Source organism: Meriones unguiculatus, assembly GCF_030254825.1.
Source record: "Meriones unguiculatus strain TT.TT164.6M chromosome 13 unlocalized genomic scaffold, Bangor_MerUng_6.1 Chr13, whole genome shotgun sequence".
NCBI classification, from domain to species: domain Eukaryota; kingdom Metazoa; phylum Chordata; class Mammalia; order Rodentia; family Muridae; genus Meriones; species Meriones unguiculatus.
In genome coordinates this window covers 1,928,868-1,947,315 of record NW_026843580.1, presented here as the reverse complement: position 1 = coordinate 1,947,315, position 18,448 = coordinate 1,928,868, and positions in this window count along the sequence as shown.

Genomic DNA, 18,448 nt, shown 5'->3' with positions numbered 1-18,448 from the left:
GTATCTCTGCAAGTGGCCAAACAGCAGAAGTTGCCATCTTGGCTTTTATTATGTAAATTAGCTTGATCCTGAACTCAGAGACTTGCCTGTTTCTTTTTATTTTGTGTTGGGAAGAAAGGAATGTGCCTTCACTAGCTTGTTCAAATCATTATCATTGTAACTCAAAGCCCTTAAATAAAAATCAAACAAAGAGACAAGAAAATTTTAAGTTTAGGTTCAGTTGTTCCAGTTTAGGCTGTAACAAACAAAGCTCAGTTGGTTATTTTAGTTGATGTTTTGGTGAATTGGAGGACCCTTACCAGAAAGAGCTGACAAGTATCTTGCAGCCAGAGAGCTTTGAATTTTAGCTGTTATTATTCTAATTATTAGGAAGAGTGCCCTTTTTCTTGTCTGTAACTTAGTATTCCAATCCTTGTTTTTTTTTTTTTCCCCCCATTTTTCTCCTTGAACTTTCTTGGAGAAGGCATGGAGAAGTACCATCACAATTAAACATATTGCAACTAGATCCATGACTATGACAGCCAAAATGAAGCCAAAAGGGATTAAAACACCCTCTGCAATGGCATTTTTTTTTTAAATTTAACATGCAGTTTAGGCCAAACTCAGTCTAGAGGTTTTTCTGCCTCCAATTCCTCTCCTTCCCACCATGGCTGCTGATCTGATCTGAGCTGAGCCAGCCACAGTATAAGGAAGCCATGCATGTTTACCCCTCAGTTAATCTGCTGCAGCAGTCGGTTTTGTTATGGAAGTCTCAGGTCTGCCCACAGGAGGCTATTCTTTGCTCCTCTGAGGGGTAAAGAATGTCTCTTAAAGAGACAGCAATTTACCTGGGAGTTTTTAGGTTTTCAGTTTGGGTTTTATCACTGGGAGCTTATTACCCCCACCAAGTTATGATAAAGTGTGATTTAAAGGGTGTGGATACTTAGATTAGTTGGGCATCATTTGTTGCAAGTTGCTGTTAAAATGTACTATTAATTAACTTTTAGTCATGCTGGCTGTTAATCTTAAACAGCTGGGCAAGAAAATCACCACACAGACACGGGGATTTCTTTAGTTAACCTAGAACACAGTGCTGGGCAATATTTACTCCATCCTAAACCTCCATGCCCTCAGTGTTTCCTAACATTTAGATTTCCCACATTATAGTTGCTTTTAGTGATAACTTAGGTCCATTCCATCTCCACAGTTTCAAAATCTCTCCCCTAGCTCTCTCCTCCCTTAGCTCTCCTCTCACCCTTTCTCCTCCCACTCATTTCCTGTCCTCTAGCTCCTCCCCACTTTCCTGCCCTCTGGCTCCTCCCATTGCTCAACATTATGTCTGTTTGCTTTATTTTGGCCTGTTTACACAAAGTTGAGACAGGATGCTTAGAATAAATATCACAATGCAATATCCAAATTGAAGCCAGAGAGTTGGGGGAGGGGAGAAGTGAAATCAGCATTGGAATGAACAAGGATAAGGTGTATACATTTCAAAGGAACATTTAAAAAGAGCACACACTAGCACTCCATGTGACTGGGTCTGTGTCCAGCCCTAGGATGATGTATGTGTTAAGGGTATGGAAGTGACCCTAGTCTCTGTGTATATACCACTAAGATGAATGGGGAGGGTTGGTCTATGGGGGATGGGATTCAGCATCATCTTTTGGGAAGTCTGAATGTTCATTTCTTCAGGAAGTTGATATCTAGATGGGTCAAGATCAGCAACAAGTGTGTGATCCCCTCAGAAGACTGTAAGTGATGTGTTTGGTGGTGTCCTTGACCTGAAGTGGTGCCAGGGAGCAGGTTGAGCTGAGGTCTGTGGATTCAGTTGGTAATTTTCACACTGACGAAGCAAGGCACTAGTTTTTGGAAAAGGAAAGAGTACAAGGCTCTGATCTTTGGTGTCCTTGGAGATGGTGATGGTGCAGCCCAGACACAGAAGATAGGAGGTTAAGTGAGGGGTTTAGGAGGAAGAAAATGCAAGGGATTTTGTGTCAGACTTTGTGTCCCTGTCACTCAGACTCATTTGGGCTGGGCCATCCTATGGGAAGCACCATGATCCAGGTGCTTCCACTGTTTGCCTGGTCTGGGTGACCAGTGAACTATGGCTTCAATGTTGGGAACTCATCCCCAGGAACCCCAATACTGCTTTCAGGGGACCAGGAGGGATCCAATGTCTGGGTGCTGGAGAGGAAAGTGCCTGGACCTGGTGATCTCCATTCACTGGCATATCTGTCAAGTGCTGGGGGTCCAGGTTTCCTGACTGTCAAACCAGGGAAACAGCTATAGGGGTACCAGATCTATTGATAGCCAAATTTCCCAAGAATCCTGAAGATGCCTGAAGGGGATCAGGAGGTATCATATATGTGGCTGCAAGAATGGAGGTTCCCTAAGCCTGGGGGTCCACAGTCACTGGCATAAGCCTAAAGTTTAGGGCACCCATGGTTCATTACTCTCAGACCTGGGAGACAGCCATAGAGGGGCCTGGATGCAATTGACCATAACTGTCCCAGGAATACTAAAGCTCCCTTGAGGGTAGCATGGACCATCTGATGTCTGGTTGCTGGAGTGGAGGTTCCTGAACCTGGGGCTCCTCACTGGCTGGATATGCAGAAAGTGCAGGAGCTCCAATGTTTGTGCCTTTCAAACTAAGGAGATGGCCCTGGAGGCCTGCGTCCAATTTGCCTCAACCAAATGCTGTGCCCCTCTAATACAGTGCAGATTGGTCACCACCATCTTGGAATCCCCCCCACAGACCACACTTAGAACAATTTCAGTAGAAATTGAAGACTCCAAGTCTAGCTCCAAAAGCAGGTGGAGATATACTGAGCAAAACTACCTTTAAGTTCATCATGTATGATATAAACGGTACATTAACAAGATTCATCAAGCCACAATTCTCTCACATACCAAGGGGAGAGATCACAAATACAGAAATCAGGGTAATGACACCTATCACCACTGTTTGCAATTCTTAGATGGACAGCTATGCAGAGCTAGTCTAACCTGGGAATAAGGCTGCCTTTGCCTTTAGGTAGATTGACTCAATAAAGGAAAAGGAGTTCATTGCAGCTACCCAAGTCTGCTTTCTTTCTCAGAACTGTGACATCAATATAAAAAATTCCCTTTCGAAACTTTATTTTTATTTCATGTGCATTGATGTATTGTGGTTGATGGACCCTGGAGTTCTAGGCAGCTGAAAGATGCCATGTGGTTGTTGGGATAAAACCCAGGTCATCTGGAAGAACAGTCACTGCTTCAAACCACTGAGCACTCTGATCCTGAGAAAGCCACTTTGTTAAGCTTTAAATGTCTTTCAGATATACGGATGATTTGTGTTCATGTGTCTATGTACCCTACTTGAAATGGCCAAAGTGGGCACCAGATCCCATGGGAACGCATTTACAGGATACTTGCTGGCTAGGAAGTGATATCTGAAATGTAACTTGTCTTCTGTAACAACACCCAGTGCTGTTAACTTCCATGCTATCCCCAACCACCATTTATTTAAAACTTTTTCTACAGATGTTAATTAAAATATTTTACACCATTTCCCCTTTCCTTCTCTTTTCTCCATGCCTTTCTGAATTCTCTCCTTCCAATGTCTTAAAAAAGAATGTGTGAATAAGTGTGGACCTGCATATCTTACTAATTCTATTCCTATTGGTTGTGAGGATAAGGTATAAGGTTTCTGTGCTGAACCCTTTGTGTAGGATATATAATTATGGAGTGTATCCCTGCTAATCCCACAACTTGGATGGAGTTCTAGTCTCCAATGCCCACAGGAGTCTAACCCTGAAGTGACCTAAGCTGTCTTGGACAGGAAACATTAGAAAGCACATGGTGACAAATTCCTTAGATAACACATGGTGCTGTTATGGCCCTAATGTTCTGGAGCTGTGGGAGGAGTATGGACATTGGTCTTAGCCAATCAGTCTCTGTTCTGTGGACTTCCCATTATACCATTGACCTGTGATATTTCCTTGGATTACTTACTTGCTGCATTCTCTTTCTGAACACCATGACTACAGGCCTGTGTTACCATGCCTGCCTTGGATGGTTTCAACCTCAGTGATTTACTAGAATTTTGGGATGAGTGTAATGAGTTGTTACACTTAACTATATTGAGAATCTCCTTATGTCTGTGAGGCTGCTTTTCACTATCTGTTGAATTAAGAACAGAACTCCAATCTACTTTGATGTGTCATAAAATCGCAATGTTAAAGAAAAAGACAATAATTTTCTTGATACTTAAAGGAGAGGATTTTAAGCCAAACAACTACACCTGAACAATGCTTTTTTTCCATTACTGGACTTAGGAACAGAGTCTGTGTCCTGCCTACCATGACCATTTGGATTCAGCAATTTACTCTCAATAAGCCCACAGAAAAAACTGAATTGTTGAGGTAGACGTGCCCAACTATAGTGCAGGTGCTAGGGAGGCAAGGTAAGCAGATCTATTATGTATACTAAGTTCAAGGTCAGCCTGAAATTTAGAGTGAGACTATTATTTCAAATAAAAAGAGAGAAAACAATGTTTGAAAATGAAAATATATTTAATTAAGCTATTTATTTATTACAATTTATTCCCTTTGTATCATGGCTGTATCCACTTACAACTCTGACTATTTCCACCCAGGCTCCCAATCTCCCACTATGCACTTTCCCTAGTCCACATATAGGGGGCTAGGGAAAACTCAAAAACAATGGTTAAAACACAAATTATTAATGAAAACTAGAAACATATTCACATATTTATTCAGTGTGACTAATTTTGAACAGTGATGAATATATAACGTTATGCTGTTTCTTTCTTCCCACAGGTAATATTTGCTAATTAAAGACATGGTAAAGTATTTAAGTGCAAGCTTATGGATACAGTTCTCTGAGGGTTCCCAGTTCCCAAGGAATAAGGCCATGGAAGCTACCATGGAGGAATCCTAAATGTGGGCAAAGAGAAGGGTGTACAGATAGAGAGAGAGAGAGAGAGAGAGAGAGAGAGAGAGAGAGAGAGAGAGGCGGAGAACAAACAGAAAACAGTGAAAGAGAAGAAAAGCATATAGAAGAAAATAAAATATCTGGGTACATAGGGAAGACCTATGGGAGAGGGAAGCCCATTTTCTGGGCTGAAAATTTAAGGGTAGAGGTGGGGAATGCCAATCATACCATTTAGAAGGTAGGGACTGAGGGATGCTGGGAGAACCTTGAAGGCAGAAAACCTTCTGTCAAAAAGGCACCTCAGCAGCGTGTCTTAGGTGTGAAGTACAACATATGGTAAAACATTCATCCTTTAAATTTAATAGGTTTAGAGAGCAGAGATACACAAATAAGTAATCTCTCCAAGCCATACATGAAAATATTCCTGCCTATAAGTTGCTCCCTCATTCCCAGCTTATTTCTCTCCTGCAAGGTATTCAAAGAATGACATAATGCTATTGACAGAAAATATCTCATCTAGGGGAATAGGTCTTTTCATCAATGACATTCCAGACAAGATTAGAATTTCAAGGAGTCCATTGATTTATTAGATGTTCACCTAAGGGAGATATAGGAATGTTTATTCAGAATATCCATATTCCTGCCAGGCAGAGAGGTTGCAGTGATGACACATGGGGGAGAGAGATTTAAAATCAATTTGAGACCACCAACTGGCAGCCTACATGGTATTCTGACTGACATACATATACATGTATTTGAGAAGACAAGGAAAGAGTGAAAGAACTGGAGAGTTGACCCACCACAGATGAGTAGTACAGAGACTACAGTAGGAGGCAGCTTGTGCTCAGGTACAGACCTAGAATTAATCGCTCTCTGGGACTTTTATCCTTTCTTTAACATCCAAATCTACTTCCCTTTCTTTAACACCCAAATCTCCTTCTCCATGTCTCTTAGGTCTCTGTAAATGACTGATTTCTCCAGCCTTCTATTGACATCTGTTTGAACCTCAGGCTCCCCTGAAAACAACCTCCACATCTGAAGTCTTCACCAGTCACGGCTTCTAACTGCATGTTTGCTTGCATCAAGGGGAACAGAATACAATCCATTTCAGAAAAGTTGGTCTTCGTGCCTTCAAGTTCATTTTCTGTCTTTGCACTAGGCATAATCTCAAGAAAGGATATAGCTGACATAGGTTTTGGTGAGCTCCCATGGATGCCTATTTATCACCTGTGAGATAAACTCAGTCTGGTGGCTTTGGTCAAATGGTCAGCCACTTTTAAAACATTTGTATTGTCAGTTTCTGTCCTGGCCATTTTTTGGATACTTCCATATTTTTGTGAAGATATTGGCTCAATAACTTCTTTAAGCATAAAGCTTAAGTTACTTTCTTATGCTTTCAATCGTCTTTTTCTTATGGATCATCAGGGCTGAGTTAAAGATGAACTTAGGATCAACCTTTCACACCTAAACGCTATTCATCACACCTTCATGGGGCTAAACACATGGCTCAGCGCCTAGGAGAACTGGCTGCACATTTTCATTTTCAAACAAATTTTATCATCCAAATTGCCATGAATTCATCAACTATTACATAACAATATGTATACAATGTGAAAAAGGACAATGTTTTATCCATATAATATCTCAAGTAATCTTATTGGAGCACCAGGGAAACAGAGCTGTAGGAAAGGATTTTGGTGTCCAAAGCTGGAAATCAGATCTCAAATCCTCATATTAAGATGGCCAAATGATATGCAACAAAGTTGTCTCCCACTCTTTACATATCTGATATGGATTAAAACCACATAATCCTGTCATATGCACACAACAGGAGTGTTTCTTTTTAAGTAAATATCCTTGATGTTACATCATCTAGAATCTTTATAGTATATATATCCTATAGAATGTAGCACTTCAAGATGAAATGACAAATGGATGAGTAGGAGGAACATACAGAATCACAGACTATCCAATCATATATACATGTTCATATCACATCAAGCTATGCAGTGAGTTGCAATTGATTACTGATTAGACCACTTCATTACATCTCTATGAAACATGAAAACACAAAGCCTTGAATTACCATGTTAAACACATTCATAGGGTTTCACTTCAGTAAGATTCATTCATGAACGTGAAGCCTATAGAAATGTAGAAAGGTTTCGATATACTAAAAACATTCACAAGGTTTTCTCTCCAGTATACTTTCTTTCAACGCTTTGAAAAAATGTGACACGCAAAGGGTTTACTGGTTATATTCATAGGGTTTCAATCCAGTATGAAAACTTATAGCCTTTACGAGATTACAGCAATGTGCAAAGCCCTTACAACATTGAGTATATTCATTGGGTTTCACTCCAGAATGAAATCTGTCATGCCTTTGGAGATCACTGCAATGTGTGAAGGCTTTACCAACTTGATTACATTCACATGGTTTCTCTCCAGTATGTGTTCTTTTATTATTTTGGAGATTTCCGTTTCGTGAAAAGGCTTTCCCCCACAGATCACATTTTTATGGCTTCCCTCCAGTATGTGTTCTTTTATGCACTTTGAGACAACTGGGTTGTGAAAAGCATTTAACACACTGATTACATTCATAAGATTTCTTTGCAGTTTGAATTCTTTCATACCTCTGAAGACCACTACAACATGCAAAGGCTTTACCATATTGATTACATTCGTAGGGTATCTCTCCATTGTGTGTTCCTTTATGCCTTTGAAGACTACTGGGTTTTGAAAAGTCTTTACCACATTGATTACATTCCTAGGGTTTCTCTCCAGTATGTGTCTTTTTGTGCACATGGAGATTACCGGATTGGGAAAAGGCTTTACCACAGTGATTACATTTGTAGGGTTTCTCTCCAGTATGTGTTCTTTTATGACTGTGGAGATTACTGACTAGTGAAAAGGCTTTCCCACACTGATTACATTCATAGGGTTTCTCTCCAGTATGTGTTCTTTTATGTAGTTTTACAGTACCGGTATCTGAAAAGGCTTTCCCACACTGATTACATTCATAGGGTTTCTCTCCAGTATGTGTTCTATTATGTCTCTGGAGACTGTTACAATGTGCAAAGGCTTTAACACATAGATTACATTTATAGGGTTTCTCTCCACTATGTGTTCTTTTATGTCGTTTGAGAACACTGGTTTCTGAAAAGGCTTTACCACACTGATTACATTCATAGGGTTTCTCTCCAGTATGAGTTCTTTTATGCTTTTGGAGATGTACGTGTTGCGAAAAGGCTTTCCCACACTGATTACATTCGTAGGGTTTTTCTCCAGTATGTGTTCTTTTATGCCTCTGGAGATTTCCGTGCTGTGAAAAGGCTTTCCCACACTGATTACATTTGTAGTATTTCTCTCCAGTATGTGTTCTTTTATGCAGTTGTAGACTACTGGGTTGGGAAAAGGCTTTACCACACTGTTTACATTCATAGAGTTTCTCATAAATATGGATTCTTTTCTTTCTGCAAAGATAATTCAGATATGTGTAAACTTTCCCATATTAATTACTCTGATGAATCTTTTTTAAACGATTTCTTTACTTATTATTTATACTGTGTTCTGCCTGCATGTTATATGAGGACACAGGATCTTATTATAGATGGTTCCAAGCCACGATGTGGTTGGTTGAGAAATGAACTCAGGACCCTTGGAAGAACAGCCAGTGCTCTTAACCTCTGAGCCATCTCTCCAGCCACTGATGAATCTTTATGTCAGTGTAAATTATGTTTGCAATTTGGTTTAATCTTAAAATGAAGTTACATCTTAACCTTTTATCGCTTTCTTTACAGTCATAGTTTCCCCTTGATTGTGGATTTCTGTACCTTACAAGATACCTTTGATGGTAAGAAACTTCATTACATGGCTCACTGATAGCATCATTTTTCTATAAGTCTTTTTTCACATATTTAAAAAGACCTAGAAGGAGTCAGCTTTACCACAGGGACTGCACTCATAAATTTTCCTATAGTTGTAATTACACTGCATATATAAAGGGAACAAAAATAAACAAAACAATTTCCACAGGGCCAGTAATCATAGCAGGTTTCTGTTGTATGATTTCTTTGGCTATATTTCCATTGAGCTTGGAAATCAATTAATTAAGTATATTAGTTTAATTTTGAACACTCCTCTGTTTTGAGTAGACTTTCTGAAGGTGATAGGAGTTCATAATTCATTCGTTATTAATCATGAATAGATGAATGAACACACGAACAAATATAAATTAATAGTGTTGTCACTATCATGTTTTCTATTGTACACATATACAGGATAGTTTAGAATGCAATAGTCTATGATGATATGCATCTGGAAAAACCCAACCAGGAAAAGTGGGCATTGCTGGATCCTTCCCAAAAGCATCTCTACACAGAGGTAATGATGGAGATCTACAGCATCATCACTTCTATTGAATAGAAAATAAATACTCTTTAACAATTCTCTGCAGAGTGGAGGGAATTTTATGAATGAAGGGGAAGATTGAAAGGGGAGGACAGGAGCTCCACAGGGAGAAGACTTGAATCAATATATTTGGGCACAGGGGTCTTTTCTAAGACTAATACTCCAACCAAGGACAATTCACGAATATAACCTAGAACCCCTGCTCAGACATAGCCCATGGCAGCTCAGTGTCCAAGTGAAATTCCCTAGTAATAGGAACAGGAATTGTCTCTGATATGAACTCAGTCGCTAGCTCTTTGACTAACCCTTGCTGCAGGCAGAACAGCCTTGGCAGGCCACAAATGAGGACAATGTAGCCTGTCCTGATGAAACCTGGAAAGCTAGAGTCAGACTGAAGAGGAAGGGAGACTCACATATCAGTGGAATTGAAGAGGGGCTTGAGAGAATATGAGAAAGCGAGGGAGAATTGGGAGGTAATGGGGTACAGCTGGGATACAATGTGAATAAACTGTAATTAATATTAAAATATAAATAAAAACAGAAGAACAACAAATGAAACATTTCCACATACACGCAGTTTTGCTTTTTGTGCTTCAAAGACATGGTTATTATGGTTCCTCCACAACAGTATTCTTGACCTTCATAATTTCCATCTGATTAAACTTCACAACTTTGCTTCAGGCATTTGAGTAACAAAACGTTTGTTATGGAATATTTGCTCATCAGTAGGTTTTGTACACAAAATTATCACCTATTTTATGAGTATGCTGTTTACAATATGAGTGGCGAGAGAGGCTCAACAGATAGGGATTTCTACAGAGTATCTGCAACGTGCATATGATTAATGATGTATCATTTATAGAGGAATTTTAATTTAGAACATGGCTGCTCTGTCAAAAGACCCCATCCAAATACCTTCTATGTCAATGTGATCTGGCTAGAATACAAACATGCCTTTAATCCAGGAGACAGAGGCAAGCAGATCTGACTTCAATGCCAGCCTGGTATAGAGCAATGTCCAGTAAAGAAAAGCTTGGCCTCAGGCATGCTGGAACATGCTTTCAATCCCCAACTATGGGTATAAAAGTAGCAGGTAGAAGGAAGCACCCATATTTGAAAATGCTGTCTCATTCAGTTTCAGGAAAGGTGACAAATTCAGAAAAATAATTGACTGCATAAGATACATGTTTCTCTCATGAGAAGAGAGAGGAAATGAATCTCCCAAAAGTGGTGCTACCAGGAGAGAGAAGGGAGTTTTACTGTGCAGTAATAGGCAGGTTGGAGAGAGAAAACTAAGGTGAAGATCAAATGAAGCAGAGAATAAAAAAGAGCTGAAGATTAGAAAAGACTGATGGAGTTAGTTTGAGACTAAACAAAACAATTTAGAGGTCAGGACAAAAGCCAGATTGAGCAGTAATTCTCAAGGACAGAAAATATTCTAGGCCAAAGAAAGAGTGTATGGAACCTAGAAGCTGCCCTGCCCAGGCCTAGGGTGGCAGACAGAGGGGCAGTAATTTTCAGAGATCATAATTTCTAGATTGAGTAAATGTCATTTGTACAGTAATATCTATTTAGCAAGGGGTTCACTGTCTTCTTTTGCATTGAAATGCCTGGCAAACATAAATAATATAATATACCTAACAGTGAAGAACATGGGTTGGGGGAATTTAATGTTCCTTACTACTCTTAAAGTGGTGTTTGATTTTCCACTGTTGGTTTTCTTTAAAATTTCTGGGACACATTAAAATGTTTTCGCCTCTGAGATGGCAAGCTGGCTCAGACGTTAAGAGCACTGGCTGTTCCTACAGAGGTCCTGAGTTCAATTCCCAGCAAACACAAGGTGGCTCATAACCATCTATAGTGAGATCCTGTGCCCTCTTCTGCTGTGCAGGTTGAATAATGTATAAATAATGAATAAACAAATGATCTTTAAAAATTTCTTCATAGGCATATTTATAGAAGCTTCCATGAGTAATTACCTTCCATATCTAGTAGATAGTCGATAATGTTCTTCAGTATTATGCTCTTCCCAATTGTAGCCTGAAATATGGACCACAAAGTGAATGAGAGAGGATTAAAAATTAGGCAAAATTTAAGTTTCTATATTCAGTGAACCCTAGAAACATACCTGATTTTTTCTTCCTCATTCCAAGTGAACTTATACAAGAACATCAATAAGAAAAGTCAACAGTAACAACAGTTGTCCCCTTTACCTGAAGAGAGAAAGAAAATTCACTGTCTTACCTATAGCTGTAAGGTGCTTGCAGGTCTCTATCATCACATCTTTGTAGAGACTCTTCTGGGTAGGATCCAGCAAGGCCCACTCTTCCCGAGTGAAGTTCACATCCACATCAGCATAGGTAATTGAATTCTAAATGATCGCAAACATGAGTAGAACAGAAAGCACGATGGTGACAACATTGTAAATGTATACTTCATTGACAATATATTCATATAATTCTGGTGCTTCCCTGACATCTACTGACACAGAAGTTTTGATGTACTCACCAAGTCATTTCAGAAGGAAACTAAATGAGGAGGTTCACCTCATTTCAGCAACCTTTGAATAGAATTCAGCCTTTCAAGCGAAATGGAAATTAACAAACGTAAAGAAAGCAAGACATGCAAATAGATGAAAAGTACGGAACACAGATCGCAGACATTGCATGCAAAATTACTACCTAAAAACAGGGGCAAACAGGAAGTACTGGTTCATAACTTTAATTCCAGCATTCAAGAGGCAGAGGTATGTGTATCTCATTGAGTCAAGGGCCAGCCTAGTCTCTGAAACAAGTTTCATGACATGCAGAGGTACATTTAAGACCTGAATCCACCACAAAAATCATTCAAATAAAAAAATACTGCAAATTCTGTGATATATCTGAAGTTCCTACAAAGAATTATATATTCAATATATTTCTGTATCTATCTTCCAGAAACCTGAAGTGTCCGAGGTTAAACTGTAATATTAATGAGAGCTTACTAAAAGGGAATGCTTGTTCAAACAGGCACAAATGGACGGATGAAAACATTAGTCCTGGAATAGTTGGTCATAAATGAGCAACATAAGGCAGTTGAGGTGGATCAGCAATGAAAAGCTCTTGTTTGTCTTACCAACAACTGGGCTCAATTGCCAGTGCTTATATGGAGGCTCACAACTACCCATTATTCCAAATTCTGAAGTTCTGAGGCCAGCTTCTACTATTGTTAGGATCACGTACATATGAGGTGCCTAGTAACACATACAGACAAAATACTACTCACATTCACTCAGTTAAAACAAAACAAATACATGAGACAGGAAGAACGAGACACACCTGCAATCCAATGACTCACAAATCTCAGTCAGTATTAATGTTATGAATACAAGACATCCTGAGAAACAGAATATACTCTCTGCCAAATATAAGAATTCAGTGGACTCAGAAGGGGGAAGGGAGAAGATGAGGGAGGGAGGGGAGGATTGGGAGGGAAAGAGGGAGTGGGATGCAGCTGTGATACAAGTGAATGTATAAAATTATTTAAAAATAAAAAAATATTAATAAAAAACTAAATAAATACAATAAAAATAAAAAAAAAGAATTCAAGAGTGGATATGGATGAAGATCAATCAGGATGGTAGCATATGCTTGACATATACAAAAAGCTACATACCACATCAGCCAACATATCAAAAGAAAAACTGCCAGGCATATTGGGCCACATTGAATCCTAGCCCTCTGGAGCCAAAATGAGGTGGACTTCTAAGTTTGAGGCTGGGATAGATTGCATTCCTACATCTAGGACAGCCAAATCAACACAAAAAACTTGGTCTTCAAAACAATAAAATTAAAAATGTAAAAACATCAGGATATCAAAATAGGTTAGCAATGAATAGCAATTTCTTTGACTCTTTCTCGTGATTTAGGGAAAGACTGGATAACAATGAAGACCATGTGAGCACTGAAGGAAACAGAATGATCAGTTTCAATCATAAGACAGTAGACAGAAACAAAAGGAAATGGTTTGAGATCATAGACACTCAAATCTAATCTCCAGTAAGGAATCTAGACAATTTCCTCCTAGAAAACCTTTTATACCTTCCTCCAAAGAAGCACACAAAGAAGAAATAAATGTTCAATGGTATTCTCCTACTTGATTCTGTGGACCTTTTCCACTCTCTGTTACTGAAGACTCAATTCTCAATGCCCCTAGCACTCCAAAAGAACAGCAGTGGCAGCTCCCCTTTCCTGTGTCCAAGTCTCCCGTGGATTACACACTCTCACTCTCTGTTCTGCTTCCGGGATCCCACTCCCAAGTCTTCAGTAAACCATAGACCATGCTTGCATAGAGACCAAGGCAGTGTACCAGGGATCTTCTCCACTACCTTTGTTACATCACTCTCAATTCTCAGGATCTTCCCGAGTGTTCCAACAGAACACATATGGCACCATCCACTCCATACCATCCCAGCAAGCCTAACACCAAGAATACACTAGCCAAGCAGGTCATTAAAAAAGTAACACTCCGCCAACACACTTTCTAAAATTTGAGATAACTAACAGAAAACTAAGAACAAAATCCCCACACAAGAAAAGAGCACTTGCACCTACAATCAATAAAGTAGAAGGAGAAGATGAAGAAACAATGAAACAAAGGGTTGGTTCTTTGCGAAAAACAAACAAGATAAACCCTTACCTAAACTAAATAAAAGACAGAGAGGAAATATCCAAATTAATAGCATCAGCAATTGTATTAAATATTTTTGTTTCTTTAAAATCCCACTTATGTTATGTGAATTTTTTTTTCTATTATCCCCAGGTGTGGAGCAAGAAGCTGCTTCAGTTTGTCCACAGCTGTTACTTATGATTGTCTCGTGCTCTAGCAGGGCTGTGGTTGTGCCACCTGCACATAGTTTAGTTCTGAGTCTTCTGCAGAGGGTACACATGCAGAACCATGAGAGGACACTGGGTCTTGGAAGAAGAAAGAAGCTGCTGCTCTTCCTGATGCTGTTCACCCACACTACTACTCGGTTTGCCATTGCTGGTTTGTGGGCTGCTGGATATCCTGGTGACTAAGAGGTATTGCCCCAAAGATCCTGACCACCCTAATCCACAGGAAGTAGTTAAAGAGACCTCTGTTTCTTTCCCCTCTAGCATTCTCTCTCCTTTACCAATTGGGGGTTTTGGAAGGACTAAGGGTTGTAAGGGGGGTATAGGTTTAAGAATCCAAATAAAGGCCTGAAGAGATGGCTTATGTTAGGAGCACTGGCTGCTCTTCTAAAAAACCCAAATCAATGAGATTTAAACAAACAGTGCCATTTGTTGTTTGCTGTTTCAGTGGGGTTCTGGAATCCACACAAGTAAGACAGTTATTGCACTAAAGAACCAAATGAACCTAAATCAGCGTTAAGTAGCTGGAAATCTGCATTCCTTGTCTGTACTAACTGTTTTCTCTCCTAACAAGGGGTGGTGAGTGAAAGGGAGGTAGAGGTATTTAAGAACCAAGAATAAAGTAGGTATTTGAAAAAGGAAAGCTTACAGTATTGCTCTCAGTAATATCAAATATAATTCCTAGTTGGAAAAAAAAAAACTCATGTCACATTTTTTGTTCTTTCCATTGCTTAAATTGTGGCATTCCTGCTCATTTCATTCCAAAGCAATACTTTTGCTACCAAAAAAAATCTCATGCCTCAACCTTAAGGTCACCTGTGTCTGTGCCCTTACATCGAAATACCCACTACTGTGAGGCTACATCTGAAAGCCAGAACCCATTTGGGTTCTCCTGGACATATTTCATCAGATGCAAGACTGTTCCAAAGTCTGGAGATGAACTACTGGAGGCATCTCCATACCTGACTTAAAGATATACTAGGAGTAATAGGAATAAAACCTGCATGGTACTGGCATAGAAGTAGGCTGGGTGATCAATGGAAACAAATCAAAGACCCTAAAACAAACCCACATACCTATGCACAATTGCTTTTGGACAAAGGAGCCAAAACCATACAATGGAAAAAGACAGCATCTTCAACAAATAGTACTACTCAAAATACATGTCCACAAGTAGAAAAATGCAAACAGATCCATATTTCTACCCTGCACAAAACTCAATTCCAAGTGGAACAAAAACTTAAACATAAAGTCAGATTCACAAAAAATGCCAGAGGAGAAATTGTGTAAATCCCTTGAACTCACTGGTCTACGAGACAACTTCCTGAATAGAACACCTGCAGCTCAGGCTCTAAAAGGTACAATTAAAAAATGGAACAAAAGCTTTTGTAAAGCAATTGACACTATGAACAAGAGGAAATGGCCATCTACAGATTGAGAAAAGGTCTTCACAAACCTCCATCTGACACAGGGCTAATATCCAGAATTATATTAAAGAAATCAAGAAATTAAACATCAACAGACAAAATAATCCAATTAAAAATGGGACACAGGCATAGAGAATTCTCAACAGTGCATAAACACTTAAAAAAGGGCTCAACATCCTTACTCATCAGGGAAACGCAAATCAAAACTGTCTGTGAGACTGCATCTTACATTTGTCAGAATGACTATGGCCAAAACCTCAAGTAGCAACAAATGCTGGCAAAGATGTACAGAAAGGGGAACACTCCTCCATTGCTGGTGGGGGAGCAAATTTATATAACCACTTTGGAAATCAATCTGGCACCTTCTCAGAAAACTGGGAAAAGACACACCTAAAGACCCAGCTATACCACTCCTGGGCACACACCTGAAAGTTGCTCCACCATCCAACAAGGTTATTCCCTCAACCATGCTCATAGCAGCATCATTTCTACTAACCAGAAACTGGAAACAATCTCTATGCCTCTCAACCGAAGAATGGATAAAGAAACTGATATTTACACAATAGAATACTACCCAGCCATTAAAAACAAGGAAATCATGAAATATTCAGGCAAATGGATGCAACTAGAAAAGATCTTCCTAAGTGACATGACATAGACCCAGAAAGACACACAGAAAAGACAGTAGTAACCCTCAAGGACAACATACACAGGAGAATGAGATTCCCTTTTAGAGGACAGAGCCACAGAGTCTCCTCCTCACCAGGGAATCCACACTCAGAAAAGCTGACAGGGCAAGGGCCTCTGCCCAGGGCACCACATACATACTGGCTCACAATCCATCCCACTTCTAACACATGGAACTCTCCTAGCTCAGCAGACCAGCTTTTCTGGGACTGGTATCAATGAACCCCATGGTCTCCATGGCATAGCTTGTGGTCCTGGATATTGATCACTTTAGAAGCACCAGAGAAGAATCTTGGAAAGACTCTGCAAGGTACTTTGTACTGGTCCTCCTTCCTGGTTGTGTAGCTTCCCCAGAGTCCATCATCATTTGCTTAAACCAAGCATTTGGGCCTCAGGGCTCTGGCAGATCCTCTACTGGAGGATTAGAGTTAAGGGAATCAGACAGCACAAACCATCTCAGCTCTGCCCTAGGGCAGACAGAGCCTCAGCCTAGTAAATTAGTAGTTTAATAAATGTTTCCACTCTCCCAGGTTACATGTTTATTTTACAAGTCACAGGGTGCTGCATGTATACATTTCATTACCCTCTCACTGTCCAATGCAGCCATCTCTACCTCACAGCTGAGAATTCCTGCATCATCCCTCAGTCAAATGCAAACAGTAACAAAAACTGAAGCCTAAAGGAGCCTTGAATTTGAAAGAAAAGAGTATCAAATAAGGGATGAATGAAAAACTAAAAATTAAATGACATGATTCTTCCTAGGTATGGTGGGGAGGAAATTTATTATCCCTAGAAAGACACACACACCGGCAAGTACTTATGGGACAGCCCAAGGTGAACACATTCCTGAGCCATGGGAGGACAGGGAGGAGAGGAGAGGGGCACGCCAAACTATGACACTATGACAGTAAATAATAGATGAAATAGAGAAGGTAACCAAATTGGGTATATAACAGAAAGAAGGGCAGCTGGGTTAAGGTCCTGAGCCCTGGGCTAGAGGACAGTATATGCCAGCCATACCCTGTAAACAGGAAGGGACTCAACGATGCTGGGAAACCTGGTAGCTAATTCTGCTCTGAACTGTTAAATAGGCACCTCAGCCATTTGTCCCAGGATTTGAGTGTTAACAGTGCCCAGATCCCCACATCCAGTCTGGTCACAGTCCATCCCACTTCTAACATGTGGGACTCAGATAGCTCAGCATTCCTAAGGCGAGGACAAAGGACCTCACAAGCAGCTGATGCCAGTTTCCATCCAGCCCAGGAAGGACAAACCACACCAGCTCTGGCTCTTCAGCCTCCTACTCCACCACCACGTTGGAGGTGGTGGCCACACACTCACGTTGTCGCCTCTTTGGAAGTCGCCTGAAACGCATCACAGGACACAGTAGCTGAGCTCAGACCACTGCAGGCCAAACACTCCACACAGCTCAGCTTCCTAACCGAACCTGCAACAAATCGCCAGGAAAAACCCTCCCCTTCCTCTGATTACAGGCCTCGCCTGGAAGTCCTGATTGGTCTAGAGCGACATGAGCACCTCCCCTAGGCAACAGTGTGCTGTGGACTTTGGATCCATAACTTGAACTTTGGGTCTATATGGGGAGAATCAGGGCCACACCTTTTCCAGATCTGCAGAGATTTCTTTGTCAGTAGACTTGTGCCTGATGTCTAATAGCCTACCCTTCTGTCTTCCAGCACTCAGCAGGAACTTCCCCTCCTCCTCCTGGAATCAAGTGGGATAGCTTGAACAGCCCATTATTCAACTTGCAGTGGAGTACACAGTCTGTCCACAGGAGGAAGGCTACTGAAAATACTAACAATTTAGAAAGATTTTAGGAAACCAAATGACATTGTTATTGTGTGACTTCACAGTGGGGTCAGTGAAACTGCAGCTACTTTTCACCTGGTAGGTATCAGACAACCCTGGGAGAAAAGCAAAAACAAACAAACAAACATACATAGAAAAAAAACAAAACAAACAAACAAACAAACAAAAAACCCAGGTGATATACAATTTAGAAGAGGCATGTATTCCTCTTGAGAAGGTTAGTCTTTATTCCTATTAGTTAATGCCTGTGCTCTAGAACACACAAATGTCCAATCAGGACATTTTTTGATCATCTATGACTTACTACCT